This window comes from Nerophis lumbriciformis, linkage group LG05, assembly GCF_033978685.3.
Source record: "Nerophis lumbriciformis linkage group LG05, RoL_Nlum_v2.1, whole genome shotgun sequence".
Taxonomy (NCBI): domain Eukaryota; kingdom Metazoa; phylum Chordata; class Actinopteri; order Syngnathiformes; family Syngnathidae; genus Nerophis; species Nerophis lumbriciformis.
The window spans coordinates 44,987,859-45,006,789 of record NC_084552.2 but is presented as its reverse complement, the minus strand read 5'-3'; the positions used below and the strand labels follow the sequence as shown (position 1 = coordinate 45,006,789).

Here is an 18,931-nt window from a genome sequence, read left to right as displayed (position 1 = left end):
CTCCTGATGGCTGCTGGTTAGCGCCTTGCATGGCAGCTCCCGCCATCAGTGTGTGAATGTGTGTGTGAATGGGTAAATGTGGAAGTAGTGTCAAAGCGCTTTGAGTACCTTGAAGGTAGAAAAGCGCTATACAAGTACAACCCATTTATCATTTATAACCCACAGCTAGCTTAGCTTAGCAACTAAAGCTAATAGCCTACTAAATGCTACGTGTGCAACAGGAAAAAAAAGGCTTTGATTCAAACTTACCAGTGTGAAAATGCCGTTAACACACCAACATATACCAGGTATTGCCATTAAAAGTGATGTTTTAGCATCTCACAACTGCTATTCATCAACTCTTTATTAACTCACTAACTCACTCACTTGCTTCAACGCTGGAAAAAGACAAATCTCACAAAAGTATTATTTTTTCTTTAAGTGATCAGGACAACCATTGTGGCAGTTAGTTATGTCGAATATTTGCGCTGTTTTGAAGTTGTTGAAGAAAAGAACGCAACTTCAGGACAGAGTCTTGCCTTTTAAATAAGCTAGGCAGAAACCAGCAAGAACCACAATGCATTGCGTTTCCATGTCACACTTTCAAACCCTTATTGTTGTTTACTTGCTTGTTTGTATCCACAATTCATTTGTACTTAATTCCCTTACAAGAAATAACAATAACAATATAGGAAACGCTGGTTGATTTTTTGTTGTTGTTGCAAAAAAGTTGTTTCGGATTGTATCGTTTAAAAAAAATCATGTCATCCTAGAATCATTTCGGCAACCACAAATTCTGAATCGAAATGGATCGTTATAACAAATCGTTGCACCACTAGTCATAAGTGTGCATGTGTGTGTGTGTGTGTGTGTGTCTGTGTGTGTTTGTCATCCATCCATCCATTTTCTACCGCTTCCATCCATTTTCTACCGCTTGTCCCTTTTGGTGTCGCGGGGGGTGCTGGAGCCTATCTCAGCTGCATTCGGGCGGAAGGCGGAGTACACCCTGGACAAGTCACCACCTCATTGCAGGGCCAACACAGATAGAGAGACAACATTCACACTCACATTCACACAATAGCTTGTGTACAGTAAATATCTGCATGTGCACAGTCAGTGTGCAGCATCAGCCACCACAGCTGGTGCATGTTTTTGATCGGTTAGCGCTGTCTGGAAGTGTTCAGGTACCCTGGCTGCCTCATAAGGAGCAGGAGGGAGTGGTGCTGGTGTGTGTGTGTGTGTGTGTGCGTAGGGAGGGGGGAGTCGTACAGGAGTCACTGGGTGCAGTCGGAGCACCTATATTTCCTCCTGACAGTGCGTGAGAGTGCATGCTGCAGTCGCTCCAAGCTATATTTTCCATCCCATCACCCTTCTTCTCCTTCTCTCTTGGCTCTTTCTCCATGCTCTGGAATTCCAGCTTCCATCCATCCGCACGTGGCCGCCACTCTGCATGTGTAAGTGCTTTACAGGGAACGTTATATCGCCAGCTTACTCCGCTGTGGTTTGTCACTAGCACATTTTGTACCGTTCAATACATGATAAAGAAGCAGTCTTTGTCACATGGTCAAAGGCACTTCCTGTTCCAGTGTGGGCACACTGTACTAAAAATAGAATATGTAGACCAGGTCTTTAAAGTGATGTCATGTCATGTAGGACATTCATTTAGACTTGCTGTGCGGACACCGGGTCAAAGCGGCACACCAGGCGTGTGCACGAGGCGTGGAGGTGGAGTGTGAACACCAAGTCTCAGTTTGCGCTACAATCCCATCTGTTTGACACACAAGGGGTGTAGGGGGGAGTGTGTAGTGGCGGTGGGAGGGAGGAGACGAATAAGAACGAGGCCAGATCAGGCTGAGAGAGGGATGTGAAGGTGGAGAGAGGGTGGGGGGTTCTAGTGTGTGTTTGCGTGTGTGTGCTGTTTAGAGAAAGGCAGGGAGGGGAAAAAAATCAGAGGCTGGGGGGTTGGGCTCCAAGCCTCTGTATGTGTGTGTGTGCATGTGTATGTGTGTGTGTATGTTTGGGCTCGTGTGTGTGAGCTCTGTGTTCCTTTCCTTTCTTTGTTTGACTACTGAGTGGTGATAAAGCGAGACAGAATATAGAGAGAGTGTGAGCAGGAGAAAACACACAAGAGGGGGAAAAAAGATTCCAAACAAGTCTACACACTCTTGTTATCCTTTTTTTAAATTGTATTTTACAACAGGACAAAGGTTTGTTTGTTTGGCTTTTTCCCTGCAAACAGCCCAAAATATTTTTTCACAACTGCTCCTTACATTTAGAATTGTATCTGGGAGTGGAGGTTGTTTAGTGCATTGGCTCTAGCAGAGTGTGTGTGTGAGGCGAGGTGGTGGGGGCAGGCAGCCGGAGCAATTTAAAGGGAAAACACAGCACACAAAGCTGGGAGTGCAGGCAGGCAGCAGGAACGCCGCTGAGCTGCTGGGAATCTGCTGATCTGACTGCCGCTGGATCGGACAGGCCTCTTTTGGATTCTTTTTTTGGGATCCCACACCAGAGTCCTTCTCCCCTCTCGTTACCCGGTGTCCTGTCCGAGCACGGTAAGACAAGCCTTCCTCGCCGGCCGGCCCCTCAGACAAAAGCGAAGGGGAAAGTTGTTGTGTGGCAGATGGAGTGGAAGCTAAGCTAACAGCTAGCAGGCAGGAAGGAATGCAGCACAAAGGGAGCTTGTGTGCTCCAGCTGGGTTTGTGTGCGTGCGTGTGTGTGTGTAAGTGTGTGTCTTTGTGGACGGGACAGAACGTTTATGTCACAGGGTGTCCTAAAGTTTCGCATGTGAAAGACTCCAGAAAGCAGCCTTGTTGTGTTGGAATTGTCATGACTGTCTGGTGAACAGCAGGAATTTGAGAGCTGGTTTAAAAGGCCAACAAAGGAGTCAAGTTTGCTGCTAAAAGGAGTGTTGGATGCCACACACCAGGATTAGGTGACCCGGTTTGACTTTTCACCAGCTCATTTTGACAGCTTTCTATCTTTTTTTCCCCTCCTCCTTTCATCCATGCTCGCTCAGCCAGGTTTGCACAAAGGATTCTTCTCCTGCACCTCGCTCGCTTCCTTTCAGGTCATGTACGTTCATGGTGCTCGTGACACGCTTACTTGCTTCACCTTGCAACCTAACGAGCCTTCGTAAACTGTCTCTCTCTCTCTCTGTGTGTGTGTGTGTGTGTGTGTGTGTGTGTGTGTGTGTGTGTGTGTGTGTGTGTGTGTGTGTGTGTGTGTGTGTGACTAACTCCGGTTTGTTGTGGTCCTGATCACACTAGTCCGGTCTGCGGTTAGCACTGTTTTATCAGCATCTAAAAGTAGCCCTTGTGTGTGTGTCTGTGTGCGCATGTGTGTGTGTGTGTGTGCCAGATTGTGTACCCCCCTTTTATGTGAGCGTGTGAGGAACACAACACTTGTTTGTGGTGTCTGCCTGCACGTAATGATCAGTGTGCGTGTATTCATGTGTGGCTTTAAGTCCTAGAAATAAAAGCGTTCTCAAGAAAGACATCTCACGCGTACTACTGTAAATTGATACTGTACACACGCACGCACACACACACGTGAGCACCCGGCTTGCGCATGCGCACACATCTTCACTATTCCATTTACCCCCCCCCCCCCCCCTCCTTACTCCATCTCCTGAGAGAAAATGTAGCATCTTTTTTTCTCACATTTTCGATCCCCTCTTACACCACTTCCTTCCTGTCCAGCCACAGTCATCCAGTCGTGGCGTGCCAGGTGTGGTTCGGCCAGGGTCGCCCCATTTGGACGCTAATGCTAAGCTAATATGTTTACACTTGCACTGCATCCATCCATTTCTACCGCTTGTCCCTTTCGGGGTCGCTGGAGCCTATCTCATCTGCATGTCGCATGTATTATGTTGTTATTACATGAACTGGCATGACTGAATTCAATTACGATACGTTGGAATTGATTAGGAAGGAGATAGGGTTGAGTGGAGTTTAGTTTATAAAATGACATGTCTGCCCAAAATTAGAAATTTGTTGCAGACAGCATTTTTTGCACGTGATGACAGTGGCCTATGAAGCGCTTCCTGCTCCGCCCCTGCCTCTCCCTCTGCAGATGTACACACACACACACACACACACACACACACACACACACACACACACACACACACACACACACAAAGTGACATGTCTGGGTGTGTTTTTTTTTCCTGTGCGTGTGTGTTGCTGCTTGTAACCCTCCTCGCCTACGGGGGCCGTCGCCTCACAGCTAAAGGGGGGAGATTGTGCATTCATTGGAATGGAGAGAGAGAGAAAGGGGAGGGGGTGATTGAGTGTGCTGCCTGCATGGAGAAGAAAAAGAGAGAGGGGGGAGGGGCCATCTGATTCCTTGTGTTTAAAAGCAGGAGGGTGGTGGTGTTGGGGGGGGGGTGAGGAGCAGACAGCCATGAAGGAGGCGAGGGAGGCTGGCTGGCGCCGTCTACTACGGCTTGCGCCGTCTACTACTGCTTGCCTACACTGTTATGTTACTCTTTATGTAAATACATGTACATTTGCTCAGGAAGTTGGGGAAAGCCCTTATTATTAGGCACACCCGGACTACCTAATGACACCAAAAAAGCCACAACCACAAGAATGCACTCAATTTTTCACCCTCTTATTACTATAGGTTCTCTTCACCTGACGTGACGCCCGGCTCGAAGTGGTAGTCAAGCAAGCGTCTCTTGTCAAAGTGTTCTGGGCGGAAGTTTGCCTTTCTCGAAGAAAATTGTCCCGCGCTTGCCTTGTTTTAGGCTGTTGGGACTGTTCATACTGCAAAAAGAATGAACACTTCTTCAGAGTTGCTCGAGAGGTAATCGATAATGGCGAAAGTGGGCAGTATTTTACAAAGTGATGACGAGAAACGCACGACATTGCAGTGATCCTTCATTAAAGGTTTGTTTGATATACTTTTAACGTTTAGAATTTCTCATTTAGGTATTATCTTGATGTTTTTGTATTTGATCTTGTTTTGGAGTTTTTGTTACGAGGGTTTTGTGAACCACCAACCTGACGAGTCTGAATAAAAGAAAGAAACTGTGAGCAAAACCTAAAAGAGTTAAGCTTTTACCAAAGGCAACAGTGCGCGACCCTAGGGTCCCTGGTTCAATCCCCACCTAGTACCAACCTCGTCATGTCCGTTGTGTCCTGAGCAAGACACTTCACCCTTGCTCCTGATGGGTGCTGGTTAGCGCCTTGCATGGCAGCTCCCTCCATCAGTGTGTGAATGGGTAAATGTGGAAGTAGTGTCAAAGCGCTTTGAGTACCTTGAAGGTAGAAAAGCGCTATACAAGTACAACCCATTTATCATTTATTTATAACAGTCATAAATGAAGCGTTCAGCGCATACACAACGTTGAGATCAAAAATTATATTTTGATAAATAGGAGGAAAACCACGTGTACTCGTAAAAACACATGCAACAACAACGAAGCATGGCCAAAACTTACCCATGCAGTTACAGTGAGCTCTGATCAGTTCTCTGTAGGGGTGTGCAGCTCTACCTTAAATGGCGATCCGATATGCATCTCGATACATGAGTTACGACACGATTCACTAATGGTACTTTTTAAAACATTATGATTCCATGCGATTTCGATGGAAATGGAAGCTTTGCATGGTAAAAAGAAAATTAAACGTATCATGTCAGAACGATGTCATGTTTTTATTTTTAAAAGGACACATACAAAACAGGTGGTTACTGTATACATTTTTTTGCAAATAGAACTATCAACTTCAAGGGATTGCAATACATAAATTTAAAGAAAAGAAAAGATGTGCAAATTATGATTAGAACTGTAAATCAATTTTCTTCTGTTGATTAGTTGTATTTGTACTACATTGTTATAGTATCAGAAGACTGAAAAGTTGACATTAACAAAGAAACCAAATCTATTGACTGGCTCATCGACATGAACGATAGGTTTGTTTTTATTTGAAGCGTGACAGCGATATAAATTTGCATCTCAACCAAGGCCGAATTCTTATTGGTTGACATGTGTGACGATTGCTGACGTGTGTGTGACGATTGCGGACATTTGCTTCGTCTCTTACGCGAATGAGATAAATAATATTATTTGATATTTTACGGTAATGTGTTAATAATTTCACACATAAATCGCTCCGGAGTATATGTCGCACCCCCGGCCAAACTATGAAAATAACTGCGACTTATAATCCGAAAAATACTGTAGTTAGAAAGATTCTAGATTTAGGGAGAAAGGTGACAACACTGCACTGAAGTTTGTGTGGAATATAAAGGCGCAAAGATATGCCCTGGTTTGCATCTGATTGGTGTACATCATGTGGTGTGTTCCGTGGTGGTCTAGATTTAGGCACAAGATTTAATCGATCGGCCTGTGGTTGGTTCTTTTGGTAAATCGATCAGAATTACTGTCTGCCATGTTGCTCTGTCGTTGTCGGTCGCAAACGACAACGGTACTCTCGTATTATGTCATCACAGAAGTCTCGCAAGATTAGAGCAGCCATATTATGTAACAGATCACTAAAGTTAAAATCGGTTATTGGTTTGTACGGATTCATTTTTACACTCCTTCTCTGTCTCCTTTTGTAACCAACCAGGTCTTCAGTGGTGTCTCTGATTATCTTTGAGTGGTTAACATAATGGAAAAAATTAAATAAAGGCTATCGAGTGCTACTCGCGGTTTGTTGACAGGGACGGGTCCTCGCAAGACGCAAAGTCAGATCATGAAATGTAACCTTACTGAGCAAAAACAATGCATGATTTATCTGGGAGAGTCTTGATACCAAAGTCCTTGACCCAGCCATACACAAAGTAGTTGTAGACCTCCATACTTTTCCACGTTTTCATCTGTTTTGTCGTGTAGAATGGCGTCTGTAGCATTAGATAGTTAGACATGTCTGGGATCGCAACCCATGACATCCTTGAGACATCGCAACCCATGACATCCTTGAGATCATTCAACAAATATTATTTATACAAAGTGTGGGTCTTTTGCATAGTTTGATTTTTTTGCTCGTATCTGCTTTGAGCGGTAAGATCTTGGTCCCTTGCGTACACAGATCGCACACTGTATGCTGCACAGTCGCCATGTTGGTTTGGTTGACCATCAGTTCGTTCACCGGGAGGAAGCGGGTCCGAAAAAGTAATGTGACTGAATACAACCTATTATTGGAGTCTTTGTGTACTTGCTGGGGTCTCTAATGAAGTGACCATGGTGAGGGTACACAGTGTTCCTATCTGAGTACACTGTATGAAGTATGGAACCAGCTGGCCTTTTATGCAGTAATGTAATGTTCAGCACTGTGTGGATTTACACACGGTCGACTCTGGTACTTTTTTCTTGACTTACTGCCAGTTCCTTTATGATCCAAACAGTACATACTGCACATACGCTTGTACAGTCGCTGCATTTTGCCGGGATTAGCTTTGTGTGCTTAATTAAATTACGCAGTGACAGATTAGCTTTTGGCCCAATTGCTAATGGCAGCTAATGTAATTAGCCCGGAAGAAGGCGCATGGACTAGAAGGCGCGGGGGCAAGGTCACGGCCACGCTCACCAACTTCCAGTGCTATTGGGTCGATTCGATCCCCTGAAGGAAAGCGCAGAGAGAAGTGAGGTTGTGTTGTGCTGAGTGTGCACATGGCATCTTTCTGTGACATTTGATCTGAACAGGATCGTGTCTTCCAGTTGTCTCTGTCTGGTCAGGATTACTTGCGATTGGCAGAAGTCGTGACGTTGTATACACTGCATGTTGACTGACTAACGTGTGTGAGTGTGTGTGAGTGTGTGTGTGTGTGTGTGTGTGTGTGTGTGTGCGTGTGCGTGTGCGCGTCATGAAGGTCAGTGGTGTCTTTAACAATGTGTCATTGCCAAAGAATTGCGTGTTATGATTTACACCACTATTGTTATCTTTTTTCATTTTTGACACAACATGAAAAATCGTAGCGTTGGCAGTGTCACTGTTGGTGTTTTCCTCACCTTGTCTCACTGGTTGTACTGGTTTCGTTGGTTTCACACTCTTCCCTTCTCAGCTACACACATCTTTGCTGCTAGACGCTCACAATACAACATGACAAATGAGTTCAATCAATGCAGATGACCAGCTTACACTAACGCATAAACCTGAATGGGATCCTCCACCTGTACGCCTGCCCCATCCTGCCAGCGACTGTCTCTTTAACCCAGTTGCACAGTGAACCCTGACCCCACCGCTCGCTTGCATAACTTTGAAGACAACACAATTTGTGACGCTCAAATCAATTCAGCGGCACAGCCACACCACAAATTGCTTTTGCTTGGTGAGAAGCGCACATTTTTCAAACTGTTTTGTGTATGTTCGTTTGAAATAGCAGAGTTTGAAAGGTTTTGTAACCAGACGACAATTAGCATGGAATGTTTCTGAGAATCTCAGCAAGTGACAGGAGGGCAGGGTGTGCACTCTGACCTGTGTGTGTGTGTGTGTGTGTGCGTGCGTGCGTGCGTGCGTGCGTGCGTGCGTGCGTGCGTGCGTGAGAGAGACATGTCTACCCCCAGACTGGTAACTTGATCTGTCTCGTGGAGTAGAGCCCCTCCATATCCTCCTTGTCTGTCTGCACCCTCCTCCCTCTCCTTCCCTGGTCTTCTCCCTGCAGTCCTGCAGTGTCTGCTTGCAGCCATCTCTTATTTCTTTACCCGCTTTCATCCCTCCATCTCTTGTCCTCTTCTTTTCTGAGCTGAAGTACAGCTGTCCAAACTCCAAGAACACACTCACTATATTTGCATGCGCTAAAATCGGAATTATTCTGTATATTTGGTTGAATTCAGTTGTTAAAAAACATGTAAACACCTTAATTAGATTGCATTGGACTTTCTTAAGGGTGGGTTTTAGAATTTTCACGATAAAGGATATTAATGATAATCCGCTGCAAAACTCCCGATGGTTAGTATTACCGTTTTAAATTTCTGTTATGGGAAAACCGTAATTTGATAAACACACGGACGGACTGGGGCTAGCTCGTAACATGAAAACAAGAGACATTAACATCTTACTGCATTAAGAAACGACATACCCCAATCTAAACTTATACAAACACATTGCTGTATGAGCAACTAAGATATTCAATTGTGCACATTGAACCTACAAAATGTGCTCTCTTAGGCTATGTCTACACTAAGCCGGGTAACACTTTAAACAAATAATTATTTAGCCTTAGCCCCGTTTCAGCCACACTAAACTATCGTTTAAGGTACCCCTCCTTGGATAATTTTTTACGCGGGTAAGTGCGCCGTGTATATCTTGAATCTCTGGCTCTTAGCTCTGTATGAACTCATTGATTGTTTACAAACTAAATTCGGAGAGGAAGTGACGCCAGAAAGACCGCGCCCCACACAGGAAGTGACGTCAGAAAGAACGCGCCACAGCCAGCTTCATAACAACCGGTTTTGTAACTCGGAGCTAACCACTGGAAATATGAAGGCGAGTCATCCAGACATGCCCGTGTTTCTCTTTCCGTCTGTACAGACCCTTGTGGAAATCACACATGAATTGAATGATAAAGTGATTGCAGCTATTTCGGATAGAACACTTCACAGACGGCAAGAGAACTTTCGAATGTCCAGGTCAGCTGTGATTCTACGTACCGAAAAACTTCGTCCATTTGTCGAAGGAGAGACAACGAGAATGCGAGCTCCCGTGGATGTGATTAAAAAAAGGTAGCGTGTTCTTTGTATTACCTGGCCGTCGAGGGAAGACTACAGAAAACAGCGAATTATTTTGGACTGGCAAAGCAGACTGTATCAGTTATTGTCCGCCATGTATGTCACGGACTCAAGGTCTAGGTCCACAGTATATAAAGTCACCAAAAACAAATGGACAATGAAGGTGAAGGCAAAAGAGTGAGGTGTGTCCTGACCAGATATCTAGATCCCGTGATTGATTGTTGTAAAATGTTCTTTGTCACATTGTGTACTTTCACGTGTTTATTAAAGATTTGATTAATGTATGATGGCTCAGATGTGATTCACTACAATAGGGCCCCACAGCTCACTGGATTCCAGTTAATTGGAATATCACAACACTGGATATTGTTCAGATAAGTTAAATTTAAGAACTTGCACACAAAGCAACACTGGAGGTGACTATGATGTGCGCATTTCCCGCGCATGCGTATCAGGTTGCGTTGTGTGTGGACACAGATAAGGTTAGGTGGTATTTAACCTGGATAACCTTATCCTAAGCTTAGTGTAAACGGGGCCTTAGAACAGAGTGATCGTTCTATACTCAGAGGAATACAGGACGGAGATGTTTTTGCGGTGCATTCAGAGACCACTGAACAAAGTAGGATGCCACAAAGCCGGCCAGACATAATAGATTTTATTTGTTAGGCACCTTTTATTGAAATAAATCTTGAAAAAAATCTTAAAGTGCTACAGTACAAACCAATATTTAAAACAATAAAAGCATTGTTTACTTTAATGTTAATAAGCTTACAATGTTATGCAGAGGTATACTTATAACAATTTTATAGATAAATTATACTATTTATACGCATGATGAAGAGTGGGGGGGGGGGGGGGGGGGGCAAAATATTTTCTTCTTCTCAGGGGGCGTAACAGAAAATATTTCAGAAGCACTGTATTAAACCGATAAAATACTAAGAGTAAAACATTATCCGAGAAGCATAAGAAACACAAAACCATGCAAACAAATGTGTATTTATTCGAGTCATATATAAAAAAATACTTGTTCAAAATAGTTTACGTACTTTTTGAGGACATTCAAAAATACCGCAATAATGACGAGAACGTGATATTACATTTTCACTTTGATACATCTCTAGTTTACGCCAACAAGGAGGCTGTAGTATAAGTCAGTATTTTCTAATATAATTGAAGTATGTGAATAAACTGGCAGAATGTTCCAGAGCTGGTTGTTGCAGCAAAATGTAATGAAAACAATCTGAAAGTCATCTGCATTGGTTACAGGTAATCAATAACAATACAAATGTATTCAAAGGAAAAGGTATTCCCTGCCTGTTGTTGCCCTAAATAAAGTTTCTAAAAATATTCAATAGATTTCTCTGTGAGTAAGAAGATTTTTCTTTAGTGAAGTAAGTAGGGATGTCCGATAATGGCTTGTTGCCGATATCCGATATTCCGATATTGTCCAACTCTTTAATTACGGATATCGATATCAACCGATACCGATATCAACCGATATATGCAGTCGTGGAATTAACACATTATTATGCCTAATTTGGACAACCAGGTATGGTGAAGATAAGGTACTTTTAAAAAAAATTAATAAAATAAGATAAATTAAAACATTTTCTTGAATAAAAAAGAAAGTAAAACATAAAAACAGTTACATAGAAACTAGTAATTAATGAAAATTAGTAAAATTAACTGTTAAAGGTTAGTACTATTAGTGGATCAGCAGCATGCACAATAATGTGTGCTTACGGACTGTATCCCTTGCAGACTGTATTAATATATATTGATATATAATGTAGGAACCAGAATATTATTAACAGAAAGAAACAACCCTTTTGTGTGAATGAGTGTAAATGGGGGAGGGAGTTTTTTTGGGTTGGTGCACTAACTGTAAGTGTATCTTGTGTTTTTTATGTTGATTTAATAAAAAAAATAAAAAAATAAAAAAACGATACCGATAAAAAAAACCCGATACCGATCATTTCCGATATTACATTTTAATGCATTTATCGGCCGATATTATTGGACATCCCTAGAAGTAAGAATGGAATTCAAATATTAAACAATTTAGATGTCATTGACATGAGTTAAAAACAATTCACTGCATAGCAGGAAGTTGTTTTTTTAATGGTCATCAATTTACTTTAATTATTCAACTCTTTGTTTATGCTAACCAAACTTTTACAGCCTTTACTTTGAAGCTCAACTATTATATTTTTGAGGAGCACCAAACTAAAAGAACCAGAGGAGATGTAATTTAAACACACAGTATGTACGCGGCATAAAAAGCTGTTAAGTAATATTTAGCATTAGCGTGCAGCATTTTCTTCCTTGGAGATAGAAAACTTGCACAGCGGACATGACAAAAATTGCCCCGCAGCGTTTTGGAGGTACACAGATAAATGTAAATACAAGTATGGAAGTTTAGAAAATAAAATGGTGAGACCCAATTATTTTTCAAAATATACTGTTTTAGCGCATGTAAAGGTGGTCAGTGTGATCAGTGTTGATTGCTTAGATCCCAAAAATCAATGGATGCATGTGTGTGTCTTTGTGTAATTATACATACAGTGTATATACCATATGTTTGCATTGATATCTGGTAGCTTATGTTAGCCCAAGGGCCAAGATAACTGACTGCCTCTGGAGACGATTATCCTGACAAAGCCTCATTATCACACGAAAAGGTTCCATTTTTAATATACGACATTGCCATTTTGATTATATGTGGCTCATTGGAACATTTGGGTTATTGGTATTATTTTTGAAGTGACGCTGAGGGATAAAGAGATGAAGGAGAAGAGAGGGCAGGTCCCCACATTGCACATCATAAATAAAATGTCAGCAATGGCGACGCATGTTAGCCAGTGTTCAGGCTAGCGTGAAATCTGCACTCGCTCCACTCCCCCCTCCCTCCCTCTTTTATCTCCCGTCGCTACTATGCTCTCACCCTTTGTGTGTGTGTGTGTATGTGTGCGTGTGCGTGGGGGGGGGGGGCATGTGTGTGTTTGCACATGCAGGGTAATTGAGGTGTGTGACCTTGCTGTAGGCCTGGCAGGTGTGACGAGAGGAAGGCAGGAGGGATGGTGGACTGATAGCCTGCTTGAATTTATGTATGTTAATGTGTTTAGTTCTGCAATGGGAAGAAATATAAGTTTGTGCGTGTGGTGGGATGCGGAAGGAGTGTAAGCTTGTGTTCAGGCATGATGTTTCACTTACTAAATACCGGTAATACAAATACATCCTTTGACACACATCTCTGCACAGTGAGTTTTGGGTTCGCGTTCACGCCGTATTTCTGTTGTGTCTAGAGAGCAGCACTTGACCTCTTGACACACATAATAAAGCCAGAATTAGTGTGGGCCCATGTGGTCCTCATATGCTGCTTGGGGTGTGTGAGCGGGCACCAGCACTCAGCCAAGCCCTGAAAACTAGCGTCTGGGTGACGTAAGCTCTTTGAATGCACCCTTAATTCAAATAATGTTCCATAATGCTTGATTAATGTACAGCCCTTAAGCGCCATGTAGAGGCGGAGTTAAGAGGCAATGTGCCGCCACACGCCTATACCCCACATTCCCTCTTTTTCTTCTTCATCCCGGTCACTCCATTACGCCGACAGCCCTTCCCACCCCAACCCCCTCATCTCTTTCCTGCCTCTTTGAACAGCAGCAGTGTGCATCTGTGTCATGTCACTGGGTTCTGGCGTCCCGGAGTAACCCCCCACACATCCCTTTTAATATTCTCCCATCGTGCAGCACAAACACACTCCTAGAAGTGAAGATTAAACTGTATTCATGCACAAATATAGTAACACGCTCCTACATCCCTGTGTTATACAGCTGCAGTTTCTGCATTTGTGTGTGTTTGAGGCTCCTCCAGAGAGAAAGACAGACAGGTGTGCACAAGATTATGTTCCGCCTCATTTCCTCTCCCCTGTGCAGCTGGTCAAGGACACACACATACACAGAAAACACACAGAGACATGGCTTTGTCACACATAGAGATGAAGGCTATTTCCATGGCTACAGTTTTGTGAATGGTGCACACCCATCCACATCCATCACAATGTTGTTGTCTTAGGGCACATTCTGTTATATATGTTTTTTGTGTATATTTAGTTTAATGTGTGGCTAATATAGTAATTTCCATGTTGATTCATTCTTTGGCTTAATTGCATTGTTAAGTGTAGTGACATAGGTTTGCCACAGGTGTCGCTAATTCATATTTTCTGGGAAGGAGAGGAAAGAAGTAGCTCTAAGAAGTCTCGAAAACTAGACATATTTCTCGTTGATTAACACTGAATAAGAGTGTATGTTGTGAGCACAAAATAAAATAAAGCAAAAGAACAAGACGTCTTGTTGGACCTTTTAATTAGAACAGTTACAGCTAATTGTATAACATTTTTGGTGCTGAAACTCAAGAGGGGAGGAAGATAATATCTTCAAAGATGAGCGAAAGTGGACTCCGTAACTAGCTAACCAGCAACAAAAGGAACATAATGATGGCGGAGCATCTGCACAAGATTAAACAGAAACACAGAGTTGTAGCAATGAAGTTACTGCGGGCTCTCGAAGATGAAACAACCAAAGATGATGTCAATTGTGAACAGCTAATGGGATCAATTGATTCTGCCTCTAAATCACTTTGAAAATGCATCCAAACACTGCCAACAATACTTCATTTACGTTCTGTAACCTGTATAATAACAAAACTGTAGTGACATTGTTATTGTAAGAGCAAACACAGAGGAACTTTTTTTCTAGCGTAGTAACACATCGCTTTGCGACGGCATGCTACGGCATTAGCTGTACGCTAGCTACGGCAAGAGGTAAGCTCGCTACCCCGTCAACAGCTAAATGGCTTTTGGGCTTGTAATGCAAAATACAATGTGATAGGACACCAATCTGTACTGACTGAAAAACATGAACAATCATATTACAGTATCAGTTAAGTATTAGCCCACATTTCCTGTTTCGTTTGGACACAGCTAGCTGTAGTTGTAATAACAAGCATGGTGTGCTGCATGTATCATGTTTAATATTATAGTGACTAGGGATGGGCACCCTTCGCATTTGAACTGATTCCTGGTGCCTGGGAATTGATACCAGTGTCGTACGGTACCAGTTTTTGGTACTTAATATTTAAAAAATATATATATAATTTTTTTAATTTGATGTTAACAATGAGCTGAAAATAACAGTTTTGCCTAATTGTTAAATCTTTATTTGTCTCCCTGAGCGCTTTTCCCCCTCACCTGCTGCTGATTGGCAGCCTGGCCACACCTGGTAGTGGTTGTCAATCAGCTGGCTTCTGTAAATGCCTGACTCGTCTGTTCGTCAGGGCTCCAGGATTATTTCGGTCACAGACTTTTAGCTGCATGCTTTGTGCATGACTGCTCATCCTGTGTTAAATCTAATTAAATACTTGTCCTACCTGTACGTCATCCTCCTGTCTTCTGCATCTTCGGTTCACAACTACTGCAGCCATGCGAGTCCGTGACATTAGACTTTGCATGCATTTGCAATTCCTAGAAGTTAAATCACAGCACATTGTAAAACGCTTGTAAAACTCTTATGGGAGGTAGAAGGGTCTTAGTGACAGGCATAGTAGTTCTGTATCGGCCGTGAATACAGTCTGTATCTGTGTCTGCTGACATTCAAAGACAGGCCGCGCCCATTCGACGCTTACTGACAGCTCTGCTCGGATGAAAGAGAAGCGACTCCAATTCAATGAAAGAGTCTGCATTATATCTTTATGGAGCCATGTTTCTATGAACACATCACGTTTGATTCCCTGTACTCTAAACAGTTTTTGCTCATCCGCTATCTTTAGCGATCGACATCGGTGTGTGGCAGGCAGCGGCGTTGTTTCCTCTTCGCTGCCACGGTGCCGTATTCCCTCTCATCCTTCTCCTCTGCGTTATTGTCTTCCCCTAGCCGAGCTGCTTGTATTTTCACATCATCGGACAGATCAGCCGGTGGGCTTGCTCCCATTGACAGAGGGGCAGGGCAGGGCAGCCTTGTGGTTTTAGAGTAACAGTGGCAGCTTCGTCCCCGCTTGTGATTGAGCACCTTATTGCTCTTTTATCCTGCACTACCATGAGCTAATGCAACACAATTTCATTCTTATCTGTACTGCAAAGTTCAAATTTGAATGACAATAAAGGAAGTCTAAGTCTAAGCAGCTGTTTAACAGAAGTTGCCCAGAAGTTGCCCAGAAGTTGTCCAGAAGTTGCCATAGTGGTCAGTCCAAAACAAACTTATTGCAGTCACACAACACAGAATAAAATAATACACTTAGGAAACACTTGAAAATAACCCCTAAATGGCAAAAGAAACGGCAGCAGCACGAGTAGTGCAAGCAGAAGCGTGCATGTGCAATAAAGGAACCGAAACATGTCACCGTTTGGTTTTGCGTTTATCGATACCCAGTAGTACGGATGGAATTTGGTCGGTGCCTATAAAAGTACTAAATTCGGTACCTATCGTAATAGTGACTCGCTGGATGGACAGTTGTCTATTTGGTCTAGTTTTTTCCTGTTTATTTTGGGTAGGCACACCATTTCTGTTGGCGTATCTTGGCACAAAGTTTCACTTTACAGCATCAAGTGATGCCGACCTTACTTTCTGGGCTTCTATCTGCTCCAACGTTTCACTCTTCGTGCTTTCTGCTATAACCAGTAGTTCATCCTCCATATATCAAGGTTCAAAAAGATAAGGCTGTGTGAATCCTTGTTTGTCCAAAAAGTCGTCTTAGTCGTCTGTTACCAAGGCGGCCATGATTAGAACACACACACACACACACACACACACGTTTGTTTCCGGAGAAGGAAAGAAGTTCCGACAATACTTTAAATACCAAAATAAGGTAAATTCTGTACATATTACATATTGTTATGAACGTGTCTGTCACTACATTAGATATATATTTGCTTGCAGCGTGTGCACAACCGTTTGGAGGATTTTTAAGTTGTTTTAGAGGGCTTTGACAGCTACAATGGTGACTCCCATTTGGCAAGCGTTTGTTTTTTAATCACAGATTTTCTGGGTAGAAGAGCAAAGAATTAACTTTGAGAAGTCTTGAAACCTAGACATATTGGTCCTAGATTAACACATTGAATAAGAGTGTATGTTGTGTACGCACAAAATAAAATAAAGAAACACAACGTCTCGTTGAACCTTTTAATCAGAATAGTTACGGCTAATTTTCCACACAGTACATTGTTTTTGTGCTTAAGCCACCATGTCGGGCTCACGTAGCAAAGCCTTTGTCAATTGGCTTACGCTCATTTTTGACTTTCACCTTCTGTGAGGTGAGGAAACCGAATATCCTCTGTTCACGACACACACACACTCACACAGAAGGCCGTCTTAGTCATCCTAATTGCTATGTGACACTGGAGTTAAATAGCATTGTGCAATTGCATGTTTGCACAGGACTTGCAACACATACACCCACACATGATCTTAAGTGCACCTTATAAGCACTTACAGAACACAACATAAAGTGACCAAGGTCACAGACTAATAATACAACTGCATACTCTAAATAGAATGGTTCGAGACTATATTGTCCATTAAACATATTAAAAAGATTGAAACAATATTGTGGGGGAAAAGGAATGCCAGCTAACATACAGTTTCACTCTAAAGTATTATTACAAATTACAGAAGTGGGTAGTAACGCGCTTTACTTACTTCAGTAACTTTTTGGCCATTTTTTACTTGTCAGAATAGTTTTAACTCAACATACTTTTATGTGTAATACATAATATTTTTGTGAAAAAGAAACACTAGTTTTACTTCTTCATGTTGAGTTTCATTCCATTGCTACATGTATATACATGATCATTGTTTATTCATAACTGTTGGAAATTCAATATTTTTGGAAAACATTAACATTACAATGTTTCCTACAACAAAGGACAATGTGGATTCATCTTCAAAGACTATACCAATATGGTTATGTACTTTATTTATAACCAAAGTGTGAAATACCTATGTTTCATGCATAAGATGAATAAACAAGGAGTTGTACAGTGATCAATTCGACAAACAATGGAAACTACTGAAATGAAATTGTAATGAGAGAAAACTGGAGGGACCACTTGTCTTAAATCTTAAAACTATCTTAAAACCAACAATAGTAATAACATTATTACTATTGTTGGTTTTAAGATACAGTTGTATGTAAATATTATTTACTAAACATTAAATGTTTACTGTAAGTAGCATTTTGATGTTACTGCTCTTTTTAAAGTTATCAACCTACCGTAACCTGATAAGCTTCTCTAATAGTTGAGGCGTGAAATAAACCCAAGAAAATCTACTGGAGATGATAAAGCGTCTCTACGATTTTCTCAGCCTTTTCCAGTGCAGGCGGACAAAAGTCCCAAAAAACTTTGACAATTGATAACCAACGTAGCAGTAATTGGATAATGGATCAAAATCCATAAATATTTCTATATCAAAACTGCTGACATAAAGAAACTGATGACCATTAAAATGAAAGACCCATTACAAATTCAATACAACCTTATCAGTAGAAAGGCAAGCAGTTTGAGGAAACAAGAGTTGATAAAAGAGTTTACTAAATTCATTCATCTCTATAATGAATTGTTTGATGAAAGCCATGACCACAGCTATAGGCTCCTTGAAGCTCAAACATTTGAAAACAAAGACCAAAAAACTCTCAAAGAATCGTTGGAAAGGGATTCAGAAACATTTGATACAATTGTGTTCATATTGAAAACAAGTCTCCTACTACTGCGTAATTAAGCAAATTATGTTTTCGTATCTTGGAGGAACTGGCGCAGAACACAACCAAAGCCATCTCAGTCTGTGAGCACTGGTTTCTTGTGTGGTTGCAAAAGGAACTAAAGGACAGAGTCTAGGTTGTCAAAATGGCTGAAGAAAGAATGAAATTAATAGAAGCCCAGATAATCTTTTCACAGACAAGTGACACACTGCCTGCTGGAGGAACCTCAATGCATCCACCAGAAATCCATCCTGTAAAACGTCAAAGCAACCTGCCTACCCGTTTTCCACGGTTGCAACAGAGACTACTACAGATGGAAGAAAGATTGGGAGTCCCTTCAAAGACAAATAAAGCCACAGGAAGCAGGCGAATAGTGAAAGCACAGCTTACAGACAGCATAGATAAGAAGATGATAGGAGACCTGAGACTAACTTTCTACAGTACCAGAGAAGAGATTGTCCAAGTTTTAGGGAATAAAGACAAGTATAAATCAACCATCATACTGAAATTTTGAAGGAATT

At 42.0% G+C, this 18,931-nt stretch overlaps 1 protein-coding gene across 4 annotated transcripts in view; it reads left to right on the top strand.

Moving 5' to 3' along the window:
* The window catches only part of kdm6ba (lysine (K)-specific demethylase 6B, a), a 98,175-nt gene that overhangs the window by 34,741 nt on the left and 44,503 nt on the right, over positions 1–18,931 (top strand). For 2 of the 4 annotated variants that reach the window (XM_061959273.2, XM_061959267.2), the window contains exon 1: positions 1,929–2,531. The exons of the other annotated variants lie outside the window; for them this stretch is intronic. The gene's annotated coding sequence lies outside the window, so the exon portion shown is untranslated. Of the gene's footprint in view, positions 1–1,928; positions 2,532–18,931 lie in introns of those variants that run through there. 4 annotated transcript variants of the gene reach the window in all.